General features: G+C 44.0%; 1 long non-coding RNA gene across 27 annotated transcripts in view; it reads left to right on the top strand.

The window, feature by feature from the left end:
- Window positions 1-24892, top strand: part of LOC106035064 (uncharacterized) — an 82769-nt gene that overhangs the window by 52787 nt on the left and 5090 nt on the right. For 22 of the 27 annotated variants that reach the window (XR_010827998.1, XR_010828011.1, XR_010828012.1 and 19 more), the window contains 3 exons: window positions 2789-2866; window positions 13654-13826; window positions 23455-23596. This is a non-coding gene — a long non-coding RNA (uncharacterized lncRNA). Of the gene's footprint in view, window positions 1-2788; window positions 2867-4933; window positions 4949-13653; window positions 13827-18300; window positions 18454-23454; window positions 23597-24892 lie in introns of those variants that run through there. The other 5 variants (XR_010828022.1, XR_010828020.1, XR_010828014.1 and 2 more) reach the window with 4 other exon arrangements.

Raw genomic sequence — 24892 nt, forward strand, 5'->3', positions numbered from 1 at the left:
GGGGGTGGGAAATAGTGGAAACAATTAAAAATAATTAAAAATAATAAAAATAAAAAAATTTTTTAAAAAAACTAACCGAGCAGGAGAGGGGGGTGAGGGAAGGGCTCTGGTGCCGGGCTCGCCGTGCCCGCACCTCCAGCGGCCGGGGGCGGCTGGGGACACGGTTTTGCCTTGGGGTTTTTGCTTGCCCGGTGCCGGGGGGGTCCCGGAGCACCCCCGGTCGCCACCGGCCTCCCAAATCCCGGCCGGGGCCCCGGAGTCCCGTGCTGGGAGCGCTCCCGAAATGGGCTCAGAAAGCCGGATTTCGGGAAAAACCGCGCAGGGAGCAAACCGGTTCCGCGCGTCCAAGCGGAGCCGGACCCGCGGCAAACCCGAGTCACCTCCAGGCAGATTTTAGGGCTTTTTATTATTCCTCTTTTTTTTTATTATTATTATTATTTTTTAAAATCATTTCGCTCTGGAAACCCGCCGCGCCGTGATTCCAGCATCGTTATTCCGGGCTCCGTTGCCTGCCCCCGGAGTGCGCGGCCAGCTCGCAAAAGACTTTTGCAAAAGTTTTTTTTTGTTGTTTTTTTTTTTTGCTCGTCCCGACGGATCCCTGCGAGGTTTTAGGATCCCCCCCCCCCCCCCTTGCTCCCCCAAATCGCCTCGCTTTTGGCCAGCACGGCGGCTCGCTGCGGGGCTGCGCAAACGGACCGCGGCTTTTCGGGGTGTTGCAGAGGCTGAGCGAAAATCCCGGGACGGTAAGAGCCAAAAAACTGGGTGCCGGCCAAGGGCAAAATCGTTATTTTTAATTGAGGTGGTGTTTTATTTATTTATTTATTTATTTATTTATTTATTTATTTATTTATTTATTTTCTCCTTTCCCGGTGTAGCTGGAAAGTGTCAGCCGCAGCCTCGGTGCTGCTGCGTAAGTTAGCGGAGGCTTTTTAAAACGTGGGAGGATGCGTACGGCAAACAGCGACAAACCCTACAGAAATGCAAGAACCTGGGCTTGGAGGGAGGTTTCCCAGCGACGACTTGTTATTTTTTTCCTGATTCTTTTTTCTTTCCCTTTCTTTCATTTTCTTTCTTTTCATGTTTCCTTCTTTTCCTTTTTCCTTCTTTTCCTTTTTCCTTCTTTTTCTCTGTCTTTCTTCATCCTTTCTTTTTCTTTCTTTCTTTTCTTTCTTATTTCTTCTCATTATTTTTCCTACGACTATTTTTCCTCTAAACCCCCCGTTCCTGCCGAGCAGCCGCAGGAGCAGGGGGCTCCGCTTTTGGGGTGCCCCCGGCGGCCCCGAGCCGGGCACGGTTGCGGGGAGCGGAGCGGGGCAGGGGGGCCGCGGGCACCCCGCTCCTCCCCGTTCCCCGCCGGGAACCTGCTCTCCCCTTTTCGTTCCCCAGCCCCAAAACCTTCCCGGCGACGAGAACCAAATCTGCCCGTCCCGACGGGCTCGAGGTCCGGGGCACCCCCCCCGGCGGCAGGTTTCCCAGCGCCCCGTTTTAGGACGTTTTGTCCCACCGAGATGGCCCCGACCCTATAATTTCGGGCGTCCCCACTGCCGCCCCCGGTGGCACCGGGGCTGCCCGGTTCGTGTCTCGCCCAACTTGGCGTAGATTTGGGTGTGAGCTGAGGTAGGCTGAGCGCTGCAGATGGCCGCGTTTATCCTCCTGTTAGGGCACAACCTAAACTCGGCGGGTTTCAATCCCGTCATTAAAAAAAAACAAAACAAAACAAAACAAAAAACCACCAAATGCAAATCCTCGTCGTCCCGGGCGTCTGCCGGGACTTTTCTTTCTGCCGGCACACGGGGAGTTGTTTGACACACGGAAAGGAGCGACGGATTCCCTCCTTTGAGCAGGAGGTCAAACGATGCAATTAAAAAACAACAAAAAAAAAACTATAAAAGAACTAACAAAAAAAACAACAACCAACCCAAACAAACAAACAAACAAACAAACCCCAAACGCAGCCAACTCCGGAGAGTCACAAGAGGCTGGAATATCTCCGGGAAAACAAAAAAAGGGGGGAAAAAAGGGGAAAAAAAAAAGACAACGAACAATTGCTTTTCCAAGGGTTTGGGGTTCGACCCGGTTGCGTCCTTGTGCGGGGAGGGGAGGGGGGGCCCGGGGGGCCGCATCCTGCTCCCGGTGCTGTGAGCGGGGCTCGGGGCCGGGAGCAGGGGGCTGCCACCGGGGCCGTTCGGGGGCTCGGGGGTCGGGAGGGCGAGGGGGTGCCGCGGCGCCTCGGGGCTTCCCCAAAGGAAACTTTGTGGTGCCTTGGGAGGAGGTGGGCAGCCGGGGACAGCGAGCGGAGTAACGCCTGGATGCCTGGAAAGCGAGAAAAAGACGGGAAAAAAAAAAAAACACAAAACGATCAACCGAAAAAAAACCACCCTAAACCCAAAACTTTTAGGGGCTGGCACTCGCTTCGGGGCGTTCTCACCCCTCTCCATCCCAAAGCGCCACGCGCGGCGTTTGGGGCCGTTTCGGCAGCCCTTCGTGCTCGCTGCCCGGCTCCCGGGGGGGCCGCGCTCAGCCCCCAGCCCTGCCGTGCCCGCTGTCCCCGTGTCCCCCCGTGTCCCCCCCGGGGCAGCCTTCCTCGCCCCTCGGTGTCCCCCGGGTCCCCCCCGGGTCCCCCCCGGGTCCCCATCGCGCCCCCCGACGGCGCTCCCCTGCGCCGGGCGGGACGGGCGGCTTGGCGAAGTCGCAACGGCTTTCAAGTTAATTAGGGCTTCTCGGTATTTTATTATTATTATTATTTTTAATTGTTTCTCTGCACCAGCCTCTTATCTTTCCCTCGCAGGCAGCCGGAGCGGTGAAAGCTGTGTCCCCCCCGCCTCCAGGCTGCAGCCACCGGGTGCCTCTCCAGCTGCTGCTGCGGGTCAGTATTTGGTCGCCTCTGTGTCCCCTCCCCGGCTTTTCTCGCTCGTGTCCCCTCAGCGGTGGCCCTGGGATGTCCCCGGGCACGGCGACACCCGCAGCGAGGGTGGCACTCGCCGGGTGTGGGGCCGCGGGGGGACACCGAGGGGGGAGGTGGCACCCGCAGGGACAGAGCTGGGGACGGGCTGGGACGGTGCTTGGGCACTGCCGGGACAGCTGGGACGATTTAGGGTTGTTCTGGGACGATTTAGGGTTGTTCTGGGACAATTTAGGGTTATGCTGGGAAAGTGAAGGGACAATTTAGGGTTGTGCTGGGGCAGTTGGGACAGGGTTAGGAAGGTTCTGGGACAATCTTGGCACGGTTTAGGACAACGCTGGGACAGGCTGGGAGCCCAGGGGGATTGAGCCCCCATCCCCAGTCCTGGTGCTCAGCGTCTTGGGGGAAGGGGAAGGGAAGGGGAAAGAGAAGGGGAAAGGAGAAAGGGAAGGGGGAAGAGAAAGGGGAAGAGAAAGGGAAGAGAAACGGGGAGGGAAGGGGAAGAAGAAGAGGAAGAGAAAGGGGAAGGAAAAAGGGAAGGGGTAAGGAAAGGGGAAGGGAAAGGGGAAGGGACCCGTCTGAGGGCTGGCTGCAGGCAGCCACCGCCTCCAACTTGTGCTCTCTGCCTGTGGGATGTCCGCCTCTCTCTGTCTCCTGGATGTAAAAATCAATATTTTGCCTCGAGCTCGAAGATGCGGCTGGTGGCATCAACCCCTCCTGGTTTCTCTACAAGTGCACCGAGTGCACCTTGTGGCTTCCTCCCTTTTTATGTTGTTTTTAAGCCTTTACCCTGCCCTGGGTCAGCTGCCGGCAGGCAGCGCAGCAGCCCCTTCCTCTGCCCCGCAGTGCTGCGGGCACACCTCGGCCTGGTAGCTGGAAAAGTGAGGGCAAAGGACGAAAATCAAAAGTGCCTGAAACTGCCTGAAACTCCTATTTTTTTGGGGGGGGGGAAACAATCATCAGAAAACCAATCCCCAACCACCCCTATGCTCACATGCCAGCAGCGGCCCTTCAGAGCTCCAGAGCTCCGGGAGCGTGAGAGGGGGACAACGGCTCCTGGAGAATAATTCAGACTTATCACACAAAATCATATCAAAAATATCACTATTCATCTATTTAACTTGAAAATCACACTCAGAAAGGCTCCGAGAAGTTGTTTTCGTCATTACTTTTGCTTAGAGGTATTAAATGCAGTTTATCCTTGGCCATATGCTTGTGGACCAAATTCATTAAAGACGTGTATGCTGTACAATCCCACAGAGCAACTCTAATCACCAGTGAATTTTATTTGACTTGGCAATGTAACGGTGGCGATTTGACTCATTGGGATGTAAATGAAGAGTAAATAGAGAAAAAGTGTTTCTCTGCATACATCTGAATTTACATTTCCTCATTTTAATAGATTAATTACTGTTACTTCTCCGCCTCAAATTAATAACTGCTCCAGGGGGGATTTGGAGAGGAGTAACCATGAGCATTCGTGTACTAAAGGTCTAATGCACAGAGAAACTTGGTTCAGTATCTCTGATATACATCTGCATAAGAGAAATGAAAGTGGTTTGACTAATGAAGCGTTTGTGGGGAGCCTTGTGATGTGTAGACGTGGTGGTGCTGCTCCTGCTCAAGCGCCAGCTCCTGCCAGCAGTGCCCAGCGCTTACGCATGGTGTGAGGTACCACTTTTTAACACTTTTTATCAGCTCTTACACCCTGTTCTTGTTTGTATCTTGCCTGCTTGGCTTGTAAGATCATTTCCTGGGAGTCCAGAAGCTGTCTGACTCACTACAGTGATTCTGTCCATTTACCTACGGTGACTGTGGGGAGCTGTAGTGTGCTTACAATATGCGGTCCTCATGGTATAGCCCAATGACCTAAGGATATAAGCAAGACAGCTAAAAATTATCAAATGTTATATGAAGAGGAAGTCTCCTTTGTTATTAAAAGCATGCCTGTGTAGAACGCTATTCAGAAAGGATTTGCTCATGGCAAAGTAGCTACCTTGTTTTAGTAATGCAGCTTGCCTTGTTTTGCAGCTCGTGTGAGTGGCTGGACTACATGTGATGCTACAAAAGCCATAACTCAGTTAACACAATCTACACATCTTCGTCTGGTTTTATCCTGCTTTCCATATGTACTACACAACTGTTCCTAGTAGGCATCAGCTGTCTCTGATACAGATTTCAGGAAACAGACCAGGAACACCTAATTCAGAAAGTTCAGAAACGTTCCCTAAGTTTACCACATCAGACTCTCACCCCTCTGAGAGCATCTTGAATTATTTGCTGCTTGAGTACCTCATTTGGCTCTGTAGGCCCAGATCCCCTAATGTTATGTGGGATCCTTGGGCATCAGACTCCTGTTTAGCTATTACCCTTAAAGGTAAATATCCAAGTACCTTTAGATGTTGGGCCTCATTCTTTTTTGTTTTCCTTAGGTATTAGATTAGAGATGTCTCATTGCAAATAGCAACGTGTGTTTACTAGAAAGTAAATGGACAAGAATATCCTGCTTCATTGTATTCAAAATAGTTGTTTTCCTTACATCTATTCCTTTACTTCTAAATTTGAATGGCTACTGCAGGAGCAGGTACAGCATCTAACATCCCAGCATCCCAGGAAAATCGGCCCCTTGCCCAGCTCAGACCAAGTTTGGGTGAGGAAAGGGGCCTTGTGTTGTCTCCCAGAGCTCAACAGTTCAATTGAGGGCCTTCTATGAGGCAGGAAGCAATCTGCACAGGAGCCTTCCCGTAACGATGGACGTGTTCCCAGGAGCTCCAACTGAGGAATTATTATTCATCGTACTCTGTTGAAACTTGTTTTATCATGCAGAAGGCAATTACATGAGTTAGCTTAAAATATATAGATTATTACTATCCCGTGGCTATATGCACTAACTGTATTTGCTGACTGAAGAAACAAGACAAGGCTAATGTGCAGAATTATGTTTTTTAACTTTCTATCTATGTTCTCCTACCAGAACTGGTTTCTAGAATACACATGTGCACTTGCCATGTTACTACAGAGGTTGTCCTCTGTGAAAGTTTTGTAGGCTTGTGCACCTTGTGATTGTCTCTGCTCCTGCTTTTTGGAGCCCTGGATCTCCGAGGAAGGAAAATAGGCATGTCACGTGAAACCCCCCTAAAGTTTGTACTTGATATTTTAACTTCCCTTTGCAAGGCAGCTGCTGCATTTGCACGTGTGGGAATCTGGTGAGCCATACAATTTTAGGCTGGGGATTTCTATTCACTAGGGATTAGCTGAACTGTTTTCCTAAATCAGTCACCAGATCTGGATTCCAAATTAACAAAGTGGTACTGAGCATTAGTGTAGGCTCTAGGTAGCAGCTTTGCAAATTTATTCAATGAAAGCATTATAAAGGCAGGCTGTCTAACTGCCTTAGCTTTAGTGCAGTGAACTCTGAGAACCAGCGGACTTACTGAATTTGTAACAACTAAAAAGCTCAGGTTCATTCAACTCCAAGGATGCTGAATGAGCAATGCTGGTCTTTGTACAATTCCTCTAAACGTAACTACTCAAAAAGTTTAGGAGATGCAGAAGGACTGTATCCTGGAAAATAGTGTTAGAAGGGAGCTCGGAGATCGTTGAACCTCTCCCTGTGCCCCGTTGACCCCCTATCCCTTTGTCTTGCTGGACAGACGTTTGCCTAGCCTGTTCCTAAAGACGTCCAGGAACGGAGATTTCACATCACATCCCTGTGCAATCAATGCCAAGTTTTACCATCCCTCATGTCAGAAGGCTTTTCTTGGCACGTTTTCCGTGATCTTCTCTAGACTAAACCACACCGGTCCTTTTTTTTCATAGGGGTCCCATTTTTTTGACCTCTGACCATTCTTACCTCCCCTTTCTGAACTCTGTCCAATCTTTCTTTTGCCTTGTCCCAAACTAGACTCAACATTCCAGCTAAGACCGTACCACTGCTGAGCGAGCAGACAGCTCAAGTCTCCGAAAGACTGTCTTACTCTATGTATCCCACTATCGGGTCTGCCTTTTCTTGCAGCAACAGCACAGTTGTTTATACCCTGACTATGCTCCCCTTTGCTACTTTTCTACAGAACCAATTCTTGCCTAGCTTGTATTTGTACACTGTGAAGGTGCAGAACTTTGTGTATCTCCCTAATAATTCACCACCTATTTTTAAGACTGTTTCTCCAGTTTGTCAAAATAATCTGAGTTTCGGTCCTATCTTCCAGTGAGCTGGCAAGCTCTATTAGCTTGGAATTACCTGCTCTAGTGAGTAAGTATATTTTATCTTCCATCGTCCAGGCTGTTAATGGAAATATTGAGAAATCCCAAACTTAGTCTGTACACCCTTCCATGTCAATAATTCACTGTTGGTAAATGCTTCCAGTGACTGACTTCCCAGCCAGTCTGTACTCATCACATACCAGTTTCCTCTAAACTGTGTTCTCTGTCTTGGGTAGAAGAATAATACATGTCAATGTTGATAACAGTCAAGATATGACACCTTCTGCTTCTCCCATCTGTTATGCTGTTGCAGAAGGAAACTAGATTAGTATGTCACCACCTAGTCTCATCCAAAATAGGCTATCTACACATAATTCAAGACTTTATAAGGCCTGCAGCAGCAATTGCTGAACTATGGCCTCAAGTGAAGGCACTGCCTATGAGTGGAGGCATCAGCCTGGCTGAAATCGTATTGGAGAAGCAGGGCTCACGAGCTGAAGAACATCTGGCAAAGCTTTTGTGGTGTCACAGCGTGGGCAGTGGTACCTCCAGAAATGTGAAACAGTCATTAACTTGATCATCCGTGGCATGGCATGCCAAGATGAAACAACTATTAGGCTGATGGAAAAGTTGGTGGGCATTAATATAACTTCTCTTCAGAGGTGTACAGTGTGACTCTTCGTGTCACATTGCACTTCTTTATAGTCAGAGGAGAGAAATACATAGTTTGAGTATGTAACTCGTAATCTGATTTAGAGAGGAGTTGCACCCAGAAATACCCTTTTGTGTACAGTGTGATCTGACAGGTCAGATGGAGACACCTCTGTTTTAGATGTCTAAAGTTAGTTTAGATGTCTAAAGCAATTTTTGCATTTTTGTGTCAGGTGCACAAAGTCCACATGTCACACAAGTCACTTCTGGTCTCTGTCAATTATTATGAAAAGAGGGGCAAAACCTCCACAATGGGACTACCCCATCAGTTTGAATTTTAGGAGAGTCTGATGTCAACAAGGCACTATGGAAATGTGCAGTACCCAGACATCTCCTATTATAACCTCATATACAAGGATGGGCTTCTTGTCTGATGGATATATCGCTTCTCTCATAACTGCTGTCATTTCTCTTGTTGCCTAGTTAAGAATTGTGGGTTTACATAGAGCCCCTCCTAGCCCTGAATAAATCTTAAGGGAAAAATAAAGCGTTATGGCTTGTATTAGGGAGCTCCTATTAAGAAACTACCACTGTTGGAGTTCTTGGCATCAAAAACTCATCTCTGTGAGACAGGGAGGTTAATCTCAATAGATTTCTAATGCAGATATACTAAATAGTATTAAACACTTGGGCAGACAACACATACAGAATTTAAATCCGATTATATAATACTTATATATAATATAGCATATAGCATATTGTACATAGTATATACTATACTATATATACACTATACACTATACTATATACAATGTAATATAATAGTTTAGAACAGTTTACTTCACTTGGTTGATCTGGATTAATTTTCTTGAAGTGCCTTGATAAGACAAATCCTGAGCATGTTTCTGACAGAACTAGAAGACAGAGCTAACCTGTCTGTGCTGTGGATGTGGATGATGTCCCCGATTTTGCTCCAGCCGACGGTGCCTGCCCTGGGTCTGCTGGCTTCTGTGTTGCTGTTTGAGGGGTTATAGAAGCCAAAACCAGCGCTGGAATTCTGTTGTAATCTGATAGATCTGATGACCTTGTTAATTTCTAAGGTCACAGATATTAAATCCTGGTGGCATGTGTGACTTCTTTTTTAGGCTCGTTATATGAAAAGCCAATGTGCTAACCAATAATTTTGAAGAGGATTTTCCCAAGACTCATAGGAGAGGCATTGTGTGTATACAAGTATAGCAGTCTGCGTGTCATGAGTGACACCATTTACACTGGATTTTTCCCCAAAGTGCTACGAGACAGATAAGAATGTCTGATATGAAATTGAACTGGAAAATGAACTGAATTCTAAAATTTGGTAAAAACTCTTAAGGAATAGATAACAGTGAGATGATAATTTCTTGCAGCAAGGCAGGTGAAGCCCACACAAATGCAAAAGAACACTTGGCTTTAAAATGTGAATTGCCATGTTTATACTTCTCCTCCTCCTGAACATTGCTCTGCTGGAAGGCTCCGTAAGGTTGCCATAGGACACCACAGAAATAGTGGTGATATGCTTGGGCCTTCTAAAACAAGTTACAAGGTATTTTTTCAACCCCGAGCTGGAGTCATTGAAATTTAATGCCAGAAAATTGCCTTAATTCAGTGCAAATGATTGGCATGGTTTCTGAGAAGGTACATGGTCTTAACAGTTATGTTAGAAGATTAAGAAGCTGCAGTTTTCATGGTGATCTCCCAGCCCATCTGTTTCGAAAAGATCAAAGAATGAAGTCATACTTCTGGGTCTGTGTTAACATCATGCTACAGGGAAGGCATTGAAGAAAAGGAAAGTGATCTTTACATATGGCAGAGATGCTGCTGCTTCATTTGTTCATGTTTGGAAGTTTTCTTTGTTATCTTTGTTTCAGAGAGCTTGAAGACAGCTTAAAAAGATGCAAAACCACTGCATGAAATCACATGCATTGTTCTGTATCAGTGTTTGCTATGAAGTATGCATGCAATTACTGTGCTGGTTAATTGATATGGCTGCAAATACAAGTCTGAATTTTATACAGTAAATGACAAAATTGCTCAGTTTGCATGTACAGATTCAACAATAATATTGATGTGTGTGTTTACATACATGTCTTTTTTTAATTTGCAAGTGGTCATCTATTTTTAAAATGTGGCCATTTAAAAGAATGTTTTTGTCTTAAGAATAGGTAAGTACTACTGGCTGGTGTTATTTAGAAGAATGAGATAAGTCAGGGTGTTCTAAGTCTGGATATGCCACACTTGTAGTCAAAGGCAAGTGATATTTTTGTTTCTGTGTCTCTAAGATGGGCCATTATCACAGAATTATAGAAACCAGTGCTGGAGCAGATCTGAGGTCATCTACTCCTTCCCTCTGAACAAGGCAGAATGAAATATACCTGTGTTCTCCTTAACAGATATTTGACTCATATACTATCTAATACCTACAGGAAGGGAGATCTGAGAACCTCTCGAGGTGGTTTACTCCAGTGCTAAGTCATTTTAGAAAACTCTTTTTTGACATGTACAATTTAGGTGAACAAGCCTGCACTGTAACCCGAATCTCTTCTGTTGCAGATTAAGCCCATTGCTGTCTCTTCTCTCTCCTGACTTGAAATGACTCGAGAATAACTTATTTTTCTTGACTTCCAGCCTTTCTGACAACTTTAGTTTTATTCCACATCTTTCCTGATGTGTGGTGCCCAAAACTGTACACAATACAACCTGTGTCAAACAGAATGGAAACATTCCTTAATATGACTTGTAAGGTGTACTTCCCATCGTGTATCCTAGCACTACGATTTCTTTTTTTAATAACAACATGACATTGGTGGTTAATCTTCAGATTATTCTGCTATAATCCTTTTTTTTTTTTTCATAACTGCTGCTTTGCCTATCATCCCTCAATCCCCGTGTATTGCCTAAATGTAGAGCTTTATTCTCATCTCAGTAGAGTTTCCCCCTTTGTTTTCAGACCACTTCTCCATTTTGTTAAGATCATTTAGATCATTACTGAGCTGTCCTGGAATATTCACCTAAGTGCCAGTGAAAGCTGTGAAGCCTGGGAGAGATTTTCAGTGTTTGCCTTTGAGGTAACTGTAGGTGTCCACGTGTGAGTTAGGTGTCTAAGTGCCCTCTGCAGTCAGAATGAACAGATCATTCATTGTACCCTTCATCATTAATTAATGTTAATTCAGTGTAAACGTATCAAATGAGAGCTGTAGGCCTGCTCTAGCTTGGAAGGCCAATTGAAATAACATAATAAATGTGTCTGAGAAAGGCATTACAACAATTTTCTAGCTTGTGCAGTAGGAACTGGAAGTAGGAGCCTCAATTACGCCTTCCTTTCTCATCTCTTTGTTCACATGGAACAGCTCTGCCTCTCACCTGCCTACTCCTTGTTTTTCCTTATGAAAATATTATGGAGGAATCTTGTTACAAAGCAAGATAAAAAGCTTATTTTTCTCCGAGCCTGTTAAAACACAGAGCATATACCTGCTCTGCATAGGATTCCATCCATGGGTGGAAAGCAGCCCCCACTTCTGCAGATCTCTGCCTTTTGGTTCCTTGGCAAAGAAGTAGATCAGCCCCCGTGTTGTATTAGTCAGGGATAGTTTGTTACTACCGTACTTCATACTTGCTGTATTTTGTTATGCTAAGTGTGTCTATGTGTTTGCTACCAAATAAATAAAATAGCGGTTAATATGTATGCAATTTCTTTTAATGGTCAGCTTTATGAATTTCCCAGGCTTCAAGCTATAGGTTAATGAAACACGACATGGTGGCCACAATCGATGTTTTACTCTTGAGAAATAGGCCAGAATCCTCCCAAATGTGAAGCTTATCCTTTATTATGAATGTCCAAAGAAGACTTGGAAGTCAAAATTGTAAATCTTTGTAATGTAAGTCTTTGACTGTGATGATAATATCACCTCATAGGTGGGTCTGCGTCTTAAAGCACTGCTGTTTTCTGCTTCCAAAATGCAGATATCTAGGGTGAGATTCTTCTAATCTAGATGTAGATGTCTGCAGTATGGATATCTGCACCAAAGTGTGTCACCTTAGGTAATGTCTATAGTCAATGGGGAGGAGTAGATAATTCTGGGGAATTATTAATCTGACCTGTTTTTGACATTTCCTTTATGACAAGAACCACTTGCTAGAAGTCTCTACAATGACTAAGTGAATTTTACCTCTAGTGTCCTGTTAATGGGAGGGCTGAAGTTGGGGTCCAAAAGAGGCCACCCACTGCCCTCAGCTGCCTCCAAGACCAGTGTTTCCAGGAGACCAGTGCAGTAGCAGCAATCAGCTGTCACCAAAGCCCACAGATGAAGGGAGGCCAGCTCTTAGCTAGCCTTTTCAGTCCCCCTCACTGATACGAACCAAACAAGGAAAGGCCACAAAGCTCAGAGGCAGACTGAGCCGGTGCATGGCAGCTGGCACTGCAACAGGCAACGGAGGCTGAACTCTCAGGAGCAAAATCCCAACTAATTTTTGTTTTTAGATCTTCACTATCTTTCCAGTCACTGGTAAAAGTGTCTTCAAGGAAAATAATGTCTCAATATTTTTGTCTGATTCTATATTGGCATTTCTTTCCTCTGCCTCTCATGGCGTTGGTGTTCTCAGATGATATTTCTGGACTAGATTCTCTCTAAAAATGCAAAGAAATACGTATATTTCTAGGGAGAAAGTTCTCACCTTGACTTTCTGCTTGGCTACAGGAAGTGCTTTTCATCATAGGTTGCAGTGAGGAGCTACAGTCCAGACAATCCTTCTGGTGTCTTTGTTGTCAGGAGAAAAATGATCTATCAAAGCCCATTTAGTGGGAACTTCACTCAGACACTTACGAGTGCTGATTCTTCATTATTTTCTCATTATGTGGTTCTTAGGTTTCTAAAGGTCTTGACATACATTCTCTACCAATAAGAAAAAATCCCTCCTCATGAGATTTAAGCATGTTACTTTTATCTTTAATGGAGCCATGTTTGAGCTGCTGTCATCACGTTCACTAAATCATCTGTCAATGAAATCCACATTTTTAGTAGCCATTACCTCAGCTCACGGATAAATAAAGTCCTAGCTTTTATGTCTAATCCTCCATATTATTTTCAGGTGGATAGGGTGACTCTGAGGCAACATCTTAAATGTATTGTAAAGGTGGTTTCAGATTTCTTATTAATCAGTATATCCACTTACCAATATTTTTTTCCCAAGACCCAGTTCACCGGTAGGAAGATCAAAATGTTGATCGTCCTTGAATGTTAGGAGGCCATTAATATATTACTTGAGCTAGACAAAGCTCTTCTGCAAATCTGTGATGCTCTTTGGTCTCAAACAGCCTTTGTTGTACAGGAATGAGTCGAAAAAGACCTAGCAGCGGCTTCAAATGCATTCAGAATGAGTTAGCAGGCTGCATCAGAGCCACCTTTGATGTTACGAGATTAGATCCACCAGCCCTTATCAAGGCATATGCAACTAAAGCACAAGGTGCTGCCACAGCACATGCTGGCTGAATTCCAGGAGCTGAGGGCTGTGGGGACACCACACGACCACTGATACTCACACTTCTGAAGCAGTACTGCTGGTGGTAGCACAAAGGCTTCACGCTGCAGAAGGACACCGATTCTTCAGTCTTTGTTGCAATGAATAGTAAGCATTTACTGGTGTGACTGCACTCCTAACGAAACACCTGGAAAGGGTTTTGGAACAGGCTGCCCAGGGAGGTTATGGAGTCTCCTTCTCTGGAGATATTCAAGGTCTGTTTGGACGCCTCCCTGGGCAGCCTGCTCTGAGGAACCTGTCTTGGCAGGGGGGTTGGACCCGATGATCTCTTGAGGTCCCTTCCAACCCCTACAATTCTGTGATTCTGTGATTCTGTTTCACAGGTAGCAGAACTTGAAGAAAGAAGAGTAGTTACCTTCACCACTGTAATTCTTCGACGTGCTCTTTGTACGCAGCTCCCACTGCTGGCCCCTCGTTCCCCCAGGTCGTGTGGACTGAGGGCTGCTGAAGAGCTGGGCGGTGATCTGTTTGCACGCTGGAGGGAGGAAAAGCAGAGGTGAGCAGGTTATGCACACACCTTGTGGTGGACACATAGCAACGTTAGGAACACTCGAATTCTTGTGCAGAAGAGACCTATCAATTTACAGCGGGTTGTACCTGCATAGAGCACCCTGAAGTGTTATAGCTATGAGTTTAGTAAACCTCTTCATTGTTCTTTCTACAACACCTCACGTGAAAGACGTTGCTATACCTTTGCCAGGTATTCCTCATTATTATTATTAGCAGCAAAGAACATATGGTTGCTAGTACTGTTAATGGGAGTCGTGAGTTTTTGCATAGGAATTAGACCTCATTAGAAACCAGGATTTGTTTTGTGCGCTGCTAAATTTTCTTTATTAAACCCACTGGTCTATAGCAAGATTACATGCCAACCCACAGAAGTCCTTCAGAGTTGTTATTTTAAATTTATGTCAATGAACAGTATATTCCAAAGCCTTTCAAATGTATACGCATGTGCATTATATACGTATATACTATATATACATATATGTGTATAAGTAGTGACAAAGCAAGTAGTTTAATATGTTTTATGGGTCCAGCCTGGAGTTCTGCATACATGAACTTGTGTGTGGTCAAGGAGGCTTGCATATTTTTGAACTCTAAGTTGGCCTAATAAAAGATATCAGACTACAGTGCTTGCTTTGTCAGCCCTGTTTTCCTGGTTCAAAATGACTTGCAAGATTAATTTTCAATTTCTAACATAAAAAAATGAGAAAAAGAAGTGTTTACTTACTGCAAGGAGTTGATTCCCTGTTAATGACCCCGAAGGAGGCTTGTACACAAGGTAAGGATTGTTGCCAATTTGATGTATATTCATGTTACAGAATATGAAAATGTGAAGTTACACCATCTTGAGGATTTTGTTTTTATAAGTAGGATTGGTTAAAAAAACCTTTAAGTAATCATACCATGCGTTTGATGGTGGAAATTAGTATGAATGTTTCTGGCAGAGGAACGATGTGATGTGGTTATGCATTTCTGTTTTCACTGCCTGCTCAATATTGGCCTTTTACAAATACAGATTACCATGTCGATGGAAGGAATTTACAGCTTTGGCCCCCTTGTCTCACTCTGCGTTACAGCACCTTTTTTGTACTTTATGTTATACATCCCCCCAACTGTATTTTTCTGACAGAAAAAGGAAATGTCTGTGGACTGAGACCCTGACAGCTCGTGAGCTTTACTATTTAATTGGATGAAATGAGTATTATTTCCCACTTACCTTGATTTCCTGCAGGGTAAAAATCTCGCTCTCTTGAAATCAGCAGCAAACTTTCTGCTGAGTGCAACAGGATGGAGAGTTCACTGGCAATTCCTAACCAGCTAGAGAAGTCCCATATTGGAAGTCCAGAAAGAAATACCTTAATAATAACCATGGTAGAGAAAACACTTCTAAAAAAGTATATTTAGAGCTGTCAAATAAAATCCACAATTAAAATCTGAGCTGAATACAAAAGCTACGCATATGATATGTTTAATATTATTCGTTTTGGGGCCTCATGGCCCAAATAGTTCAAGCTGCAAGATCCGTTTGTGTTCTGTGGGCTGTTACACTGCATCCCTTACTTACCTCATCTTGTGGGCAAGGAGCTGCTTGCTCTGACTTCATGGAATCGCAGCTGTATTTGTGGAGTGCTCTCGTCCTTTGGCACTCCTTCCCCTGTACATTAACAGGCTTTGAATGCACCAGCGTTTTCCCTGGAAGCAAACTTCAAAATTTGTCTTTAATCCTGATGCAATGCATATTCAGAATTTTTTCTTTTCCTGAAGTTTAGTTCCAGGGGAAAGCGTACTTGCCTGGTGCTCCCACCAGCCAGCTGCGGTTCATAGCAATAATTAACAGTAAGATACTGCAGCAGAAAGAGGGAGCAGGGAAATGCAGCCCAGCAGCTTCAGTTATGTGGTTCTGTTCGTGTCGACGGATTCCAAAGTGCTTAACAAACAATATTGCAGGCAGGACGGGCAGCTCTGCCCACGAGGAAGTTTTCCTAATGCTTCCTGCTATAAGATTCTGTTCTCAGTTGTTCAGAGCTTTGCTGAACTCATATTTGGGTCAAATATATTTACTTCGGATGTCATTCTGTAGGATTTTTTTTTTATTTTTTGAGTATCAGCCAAAGCGATTGAACTATTTATAAGAAGGTGTCCGGTAAATTTTTTTTTTCTTTTTCTGCTTTTAAAAAAAAAAGAGTCTGGCCCCTGTGTTTTAAAAGGTTTTAGAGCAAAGATAGACCTTTCTCAGCTTTTGAATCAGGCATGTGCCTTTTGCCATCCTCACAAAGCTTTTCAAATTTGGTCAACTGTTTCAAGACGTGGAAAAAACACAGTTACCAAATATTCCATAGAGATTTACTAAAGCCTAACAGCAAATATTTCCAGAGATTTCATCTTCTCCGCCTCGCACAGCTCCTTCCCGTGTTCAGACTTTCCATACACTGTCTTCACAGAATGACTGGGCAGTCGCTAGCTGGGTGCACCGGAGGCCAGACCAGAGGTGACCTCTGCAGTATTGTCCCTGGTCATTACTTGGAGCTGCAGCGAAGCTTCGTTTAGCCCTTTGGACCTGGAAGGAAACTCAGAGCTCCCAGTTTTTATAATTCGTGTGCTCTTGGCCAACCTTCATTGTAGTTTTTCTTTACTGCTAGCCTGAATGCATGTAGAGAGTAGACAACCTCAATAAGGCCCTGAGAGACCAAACCTAATGTTGAAATTAGCCCTTCTGTGCTTGGTGGGTTGGACCACGTGGCCTCCTGAGGTCCTTCCCAACTTCCCTTAGTCCACGGTTCTGTGATTCTTTGCCATCAGTTTCTGTGTCAGTCAGCGTGGACCTGAGAGCACCATCCAGCTGGCCGTCAACAAAACCCAGTTGATGGATCTCTGTGGGTATGATGCCACATAGTGGAAATAGTCTTTATTAGTTTGTTTTTAACACCAAGTATATGCAAGACACCACATTAAGATGATATTAAAGTTACAAGGACAAGTATCCTAAAATTAAGAATAAGAGAATGATCTCTGCAGCCTCAGTATGCTCCCAACACGTGTTTGCATTGTAACACTGACTTTAGTTTTGTGTTTTGTGATTGCACTGTGTCTTTTCTCGTGTGGCTTTGGCCATATATTTAGCATGGATCCGCTCTGGATGTGAACCAGCACTGAGCAGAACTGGTGGATGGCAACTGCAGAACCCTAGCTCACTTGTTGAGAAGGTGCAAGGTTTTTCCTGAATGAATCATCGCATGGTAGAAAAAGAAAACAAGGTCTCCTGATTAAGGTGGTTGAATTCTGCCCTGGGGAGCTGGACAGTATTCCTGCCTCTTCTACCATGCTCCCGTGCCGTAATGGGCAAACATTTCCCATGTGGTTATTAATTGCCAAAAGAGCCTTTCTGCTTGTGCCCGAAGTGTCTGGAACAAGATGATTGTGCAAATGTCATCCATCAATCACTGCTCTTTGTTTGGTTATGTCATGTATTGTGTTCCATTTAATAGAGCCTTCATCAAGTCAGTTCAGGTAATTATTAGCTCCTTATATCTATTTATCATCTAATGTTCACCTTCTATTTATATTTACACATTATCCTTATAAATATTTATAAACACTTATTTGGCAATGAACTAGGCAAAGTATCTCGAAAATCTCTGAAATTCGTGGAAATGTTCAGGCAGCATATGAGATTGTTTTTCAAACCTCAGCAGGCTTAATTAGATCCTGCAGTTCATTCATTTTCACTGAAGTCAATTGGAGTTTTACATGTGGAAAGTCTGCGAGATCAAAAATTATGCCCAATGGGCACATAGTTCTATAGGAGAAAACGTCAGCTCTGGATGGTAGTGTTTCTGACTTCTCATCGGTTAGACTCTCTTTCTCAATTAGCTTTTCTTGTAATTCTATGTGAGTGGTTTTGAAAGGGTTCCTGGAAAAAAAATTGCTGCGTATACTGTACATGTTTTCATTTACAGATCACTGAAATGGATAGACAGATAAATAAATAGATAGGGTTTTCTGAGCTCGTGAAACATGTCACATAGCATAAAACCCTCTTCTCAGTCTGTTTTGTCAAATATGTCAAATGATATTTTTGAAATTATATTTTTGGAATGTATTTTCAGCATTTCTTATTGCTGTTCTTGATCTATGCCCCCTTGTTTGACAGTCCCTTAATCTGTTCGATATAAACTGAATGAATAGCAGCATTTAAAAATATGGCTTCAGGGACTCTTTAGGAGGTTTCTTTGTGAGTGTACATTTACTAGTTCATCTGTAAATTTATTTTATGAGGTGTTTAAACCTCAAGAAAACTGAAAAGCATAATATTAATGCCTGGTTTACATCTACTGAAGTCAATGGGAACTTTCCAATTGACTTTAATGGTAGCCTATGTCCTCTAATTATGAAAGTGGCAAGGATGATATACAAAAAACCACAAGGAGAGTTTTCTGTTTCATCATACCCTATTTTGTTTGCAGATGCATAAGCAAAGTACAATGTGGTTTGTTCTTGGATTAAACAATTCAGCGTTTTGGACCTAATCCTGAACCACGTCGCTACTTTAGGTAGTGTTTTGCTTCTCAGAAGATCACGGACTACTCATTCTCTGTGTGGCTCACAGAGGTGACAGGGTAGGAAATCCAGCCAACTTTTCAAAAGGCTGTTGCAAATGATGCTTTTGGTTTTGATCATAAATCTACCCCATGGTATGAGCAATGGAAGAAGTTGATGAAGCAGTTTTCTTTCTAATTGTCTTGTGTTTTTTTTTCATGTGATCAATTTTGACAGGGTTCCTGGAAATGCACATAATATCTGTAGTGTGTACGTACATGTTTTCCCTTAAGGTTCACTGAAGTGTAGTAAAAAGTTTCCATCACGCTATTGTAATCCCAAGGCATCATTTTCGTACTGTGTTAGTGAAAGTGAGCGAGAGTACGCCGCAAGAAAAAAAGACTTGCAGAATTAAAGCTTTCTTTTTTTTTTTTTTTTTTTCTGTTGGTGTAACAAGCACAGCGGTCTGAACAGGCTTGATCTGGTAAGCAATTTGTAGCAGTAAATAATGCTAGACAAAAATTCCCACAAACTTCTTGTTGAATCTGCTTCAGAGGTATTACTCATTTGGTGGCTGAAATGCTGGTCTTGCTTCACATTTTTAATGCTTGTGAAAGATTTACATATTTTGGTGGTAACTGGAGATGCCAGCGCGCTGCAGAGAAGAACTCGTCCAAACTTTTCTGATGAGGCTGTGCTCAGCTGGAAAGCACCACTTTGGTGGGGCAGAAATGCTGTCCTGAGGTGCAGCAGCTCCACTGAAACCCTGAGGGAGCCGAGCAGGGCAGCCAGGTCTCCACTGGGCAAGTCTCCGGGATGCTCTGACCAGGGGTGTAGTGGTAGATAGCAGAGTGGGCGAACTCTTCTCTTAAGGTGGATAAAGTCTACACCACCAGCAGGAATAAATGCTGTTTCTCACCCTGCCTTAGCATAGCCAGCTCCCTCTTTGTCCTTGCAGCAGGCTAGCAGCTCTGCAGCCTCCTCCTCCTAGGCTGGTGGAGCCTCAAACCTTCCAGGTTCTCCTCCCCAAGGCTCCCAATTCCTCAGGCTTGCTGCTCCTTCAGGGTACCCAGCTCTGAGGCTTCCCCATTCCCAGGCAGCTGCTTTTTTGAGGTACCCTATGGCAGCCAGGTGTCCAGCAGCTCTGGGGTTTGTGCTGTCAAGTGATGCCTGTGCTTTGGGAATGAGCTGGAAATTTCATATACTGGCTTTCTGATAAAAACAAAGTTTGTCACAAATTGTCCCCCAGAAACAAACAAACAAAACCAAAAAATCAAACAGATTTGTTGCTGGCCTAACACCGAACTTGTCTACGTCAAAATGCCTTGGGGAAAAGATAGTTAAAAGAGAACCCGTAGGGATCATTCCAGATGGATGCTGTAGCCTTCACTGCATCCTTATCATCTACACACAAACAGAGATCTGTTTAGTATAATTTGAGAAATAAATACAACTGAAAATAATATCTTTCTTGGAAACTTAAACTTCCTAGGTGTATCCTGGAGGAAAATGTGCAGAAGTCAGGCCCTACTTCTCAAGGTAGAGCCCATGTGCCTATAAACACAGTAGGTAAAATACGTCTTCACCAAATGACTTCTCAATAGATCCTATTTAGACCTCATTTTGATGAGCACCATGGCTGTTATAGAAGACTAAGCATAAAAGTAACTTTGAAACAAATAAAAGAATAAACAGAAGCAGGACTATAGTTAGGGTTCCTAATTTTGAAGAGGAAAATTTTGATAAACTACATGAATTTGTGGATGATGCTAAATTGGGAGGAGCAGTTGATTCTTTTGAGGGAAAAGAGGCCTTGCAGAGACATCTTGAAAAATTAGAGGGCTGGGCAATATGAAATTTAAGAAGAACAAGTGCTGGATTCTGTGCCTGGGATGGGGCAACCCTCACTATACATACAGATTGGGGGACAGGAGGCTGGAGAGCAGCCCCGCAGAAAGGGATCCGTGCATTTTGGTCAATGGCAAGCTGAACGTGAGCCAGCAGCGTGCCCTGGCAGCCAGGAGGGCCAACCGTACCCTGGGGTGCATCAGGCCCAGCACTGCCAGCGGGCGAGGGAAGGGATTGTCCCGCTCTGCTCTGTGCTGTGCGGCCTCGCCTCCAGCACTGTGTGCAGCTCTGGGTGCCACGGTGTAAGGAGGGCATAAAGCTATCAGTGCCCAAAGGAGCAGCCGAGGCCCCTTGGTTTGTTCAGCCCAGAGCAGAGCAGGCTGAGGGGAGGCCTCATGGCGGCCTGCAGCTCCCTCACGAGGGGAGCGGAGGGGCAGGCGCTGAGCTCTGCTCTCTGGGGACAGCGACAGGACCCGAGGGCACGGCGTGGAGCTGGGACAGGGGAGGGTCAGGCTGGGGGTTAGGGAAAGGTTCTGCACCCAGAGGGTGGTCGGGCACTGGGACAGGAGTTCAAGAAGCTTTTGGACAACGCTCTCAGACACATAGTCTGATTTTTGGGTGGTCCTGTGTGGAGCCAGGAGTTGGACTCAATGATCCTTGTGGGTCCCTTCCAACTCAGGATATTCTATGGTTCTATGATTTTACATTAATTAGTTGTTGAAGTCATCCGGATTGAGGAGCCAAGGAGTTGAAATGTGGAGGAGGTGTTGATTTTTTTGTGTCTCAGGTGTAAAAACTATCTAGAACTTGTATCCCAAATAAAGCAGCAAAATAGTAAGGAAGGGCACCCTATTTAATGTGATGGGTAATCATCACTGAAAGGATGTCTGTAGGTAGTGCAAGGACAGAAGGAAAAGAGGGATCAGCAAAGAAAGTTGTGAGTCAGAAGGCAGAATATATAGGAATAAAGTAAGAGCCAATGAAAGGAGCCTGAAAGAAATAGAAAAAAGTCCTCCATCTAAAATAAATGAAGGAAAGAGCAAGGCTCCTCTGCAGTGGAGGCAGAGGCAAAATGAAATATAATCTATGCTGGGTGTCTGAGCTAAAATTATAAGGAACTAGCAACAGAACAAAGAAGAGTAAAGTCCAGGGAGTGGGATAGCTGTTGTTCTGGAATTCAGACAGAATAGGTGTATGAAAACATATACTTAAATATCTCATAAAGGAGAAAAGGGACCATGTGACAAGAGCACTGCTTCTCTGTATAAGAAAGGAAGAGAGAGTCACCAGGACAAGAGCAGGTCTGTTAACCTGGAACAAAGCTCAAGGGTACAAAGCTTTGAAACAGGTCCTGAAGGAAAGAAATGTGTATCTAGTAAATAGAATAAAAAGAATGTATTAATTAATTTTGAAAACAAAACAACAAACAAAACACCATGAACATGGTATGCAAGTGGAGAATTTGCTGTGGTACAGCAAAATATTTGATTCTTTTTTTTTTTCTCTGAGAAGAAGGAAGAGAAGTAGGGAAGTAGAAAGGGGGAAGTGGGGAGGAAAGACGCGTGAGGTTACGATTCTCTAATAAAGTTTACCTGCAGCTAGTTTGGGTGAAGTAGATATACTTTTTTTTTTTTTCTCCATGGACTGCCATTACATCCTGCAGTGTTTAGTGGTCCTGTGCAGACTCAGAAAGCACACACAGTGTGGATTATCTTGTGTTTTGCTCTTAACAGAATTTAAAGTGTATGATGTTTCTGCTGGAAGTGTACATTTTTAGATGGAGAATCAATAGCTGTCATTGTGGTGTTCAGGGTAGGATTGTAAAATGACAACTCAGATGAACAAAAATGGAGTAGTAGGGGAAAAATTGCAGTAAAAAAGAGAAATTAAAAAATATGCAATGGTCTGGAGCCTTCTTACTTCTTCCATGCAAGGGAAATTTTGTGGTTCTGGATCTGTACTGTGTTTTGGGGTCAAACTCCAGCCTAGTACTACCCATTCCTAAGGAGCGTGGGAAGGGAAGAGTGCTACAGAGCAGGGAGGCTGCCTCAGTTTCAAATCTGTGCCTTTCAGACCTCTTCAGGTCAGTGTTAGGTAAGTGACATTCAGAAAACTTAATTTACCTAGCATTCATCCTCCTGGGACAAGTATTGGTCACTGAGAAATGATGAGAGTGCTTAAAAACCTCGTAGCTGCATTGCTGAGACCCAAACACAGTTTCTGCCCAGTGAGGTGGGCCAGGTCTGTGGCAATCATGCGTATCTCACAACCTGGTGAGCAAGGCATTGATGGTAGAAGTTAAGAATGTCCTAGGCGGAATAAAAAGAATGGGATGTGAAAGTAATCCCAACGCTAAGGTTATTCCAAACAATGTGACTTCAATAAGCAGAGCTGAGAGAGCGGAAAAAATTGGCTAAATTCAGAGCTCTCATCCTTGTGCAGAGGCTTATTTGAATTCCAGGCTGTTTCTATAACATGCATACATTTCATTCACCATGTGTGGCATTAAAAAGCTGGAAAGCCTTGTGATTTGGGGTCAGCATTAACCTGAGCTCAAAAGTAAAGCTGACCTCTAACAAGACAAGCGGTGCCATCACTTTGGGATAGGGAGTGTCTTTTTGCTGGATTGTGGCTCAGAAATGAGACAGTCACAGTCAATTGTCGATGATGTGTCTCCTTGAGCTAAGCAGAAGCAGCCAGCAAACCTTCGGTAAAGCTCCTTGGGCTCCAGCAGCAAAAAGCAGGAACATATTTGCACGAGCATCTTTTCTGCAGTTTCCTCTCTGCTTTCCAGCTTGCTCAGACCTTGTGGGGATGGCCAGGCTATCACAGGTTTGGGGACTATATCAGTCCTTCTGCTCCCAGCCTGCTCCTATGCTCAGCAAAGTGCTTAACCTGGGCTAGAGTCTCACTCTGAAGGCAGGGAATGTAATGGGGCTTTTCATGATGGCGTTGCTCTGCTAAGGAGGCACAGAACAACAAACGGAAGTTATGATAGTCACTTTTGGTAGTCATAATTATATGCATGATAAGCAAGGACTCTGTAAACAGAAGTATGTGCAACCATATGTTGGACATAATGAATTTGTAAGGAATATATCTAAAGAAACTCTCCGGTTCTAAGCTATCCGTTGAAGCAAACAACCTCGTGTCTTACTTTAATCAGTGAATTTACAGCACCGTACCCCCTTTTTCATGTGTTTGCATTTACCAATGTTATCTTCTTCTCACAGATGGAAGAACTGGAGGAACAGGGATGTGAAGTTGTCTGCTCAGAGCTATATAAGAGGCCAGCGACAAATCCAGGAATAGAAGCTAAGTTGCAGTCTAATATGCTAATCAACGAGGAATTTTGCCTTCTGATACTGCAATGAGGTATACCATAACATTATCTGTATATTAATAATTTACCCAAGAGGAACACCCTTGAATGTGTATGCTGCCTATACTCTTCTTGTAAATAAATCAAAAGAATTATTTGAATTCTAATTCTGAATTGAATTTCTAACACTTTTCTTTTTACTAGACATTTTTTTCACAAATATTTCTTCATAAATCATGCTCAAAACATACAGTTCTCAAAATCTAATTTAGTGTAATGGCCACAAGCTACTGTCCCAAAATATCCCCGTGTAGCTTTAATAATTCAGATTTCTAGGTTTTTCAGAGTCCAACTTTAGCATTTTCTTCAGGGTCTTGAGCATCTACGCTTCAGCTTGCCTTTACAGAAAACTTTGGGTAGTTAGCATCTCAGAAAAAGGAAATACAGTTGTGTATTCCCAGCGAGGATGTTCTTAGCATTGGAAATCACTTTGGGAAATATTGCAGTAAATATGCTGGAAGCATCAAAAGCTCAAGTCTGGATCCAGTTTAGCTGGAGGCTTCTCCTGTAGACTGAGACAACAGAAGTGCCGAGGGTATGGAAACCCATTACAGATCCTAATGCTGCCTGGTGTATTTGGAGTATTTGTCACAGTTTTGGCAAAGGCACAACTTGCTTTCTGTCCCTCCTAGCTATGTCCTCCCATACCGGGTGAGGGACATGTACACAATGCTTCTCTTTGAGATGCTAATCTTTTGGGGTGTTAAGCACCAATAATAGAGCCAGCAGCTGGTTTTGCTTGCACTGGAGGGTTTGAAGCAGCACAGCAGCTTTTTGCATAGGATAGGAAGGGTTTTCTTCTGGCTTTCATATCAATTTGACATATCCATGCTGTGGGCTTCCCAAAATAGTTCTAGACTCTAGCACTGAAACACCATTCTCAGAGTCTGTCGGAGGTAGCTGGTAACTTGGTGATTTAATAAGAGCGAATATTAAATCAGAATGGAAAATTATATTGCTTATACAACATGCTCCTTATAGTATCTTTGCATTTCCAAATCTTTATTATCAACAGTTTGGCTGGCATCAGTGACGAGCTTGCTCAAAGACTATGGTCAGGTTAGCTGCTACCGAACCTACAATGTATCTGTAATTCATCCATGCTTCTCCCACCAGCAGGTGTCATTCTGGAAAAAGGAAAATATTGTAAATCCCAGAACTGGAGAATTTGGCTGTGACAAAGAAGAAAAAAAAAGTTCACTTAAAATACAGCTTTTGAAGGATACTTTAAATAAAAACCAAGACAAAGTTGGCTGGTCTGCATGAAGCACAGCCTATCAGAATATTTT

The sequence above is a fragment of the Anser cygnoides genome, chromosome 1 (assembly GCF_040182565.1).
Source record: "Anser cygnoides isolate HZ-2024a breed goose chromosome 1, Taihu_goose_T2T_genome, whole genome shotgun sequence".
Lineage (NCBI taxonomy): Eukaryota > Metazoa > Chordata > Aves > Anseriformes > Anatidae > Anser > Anser cygnoides.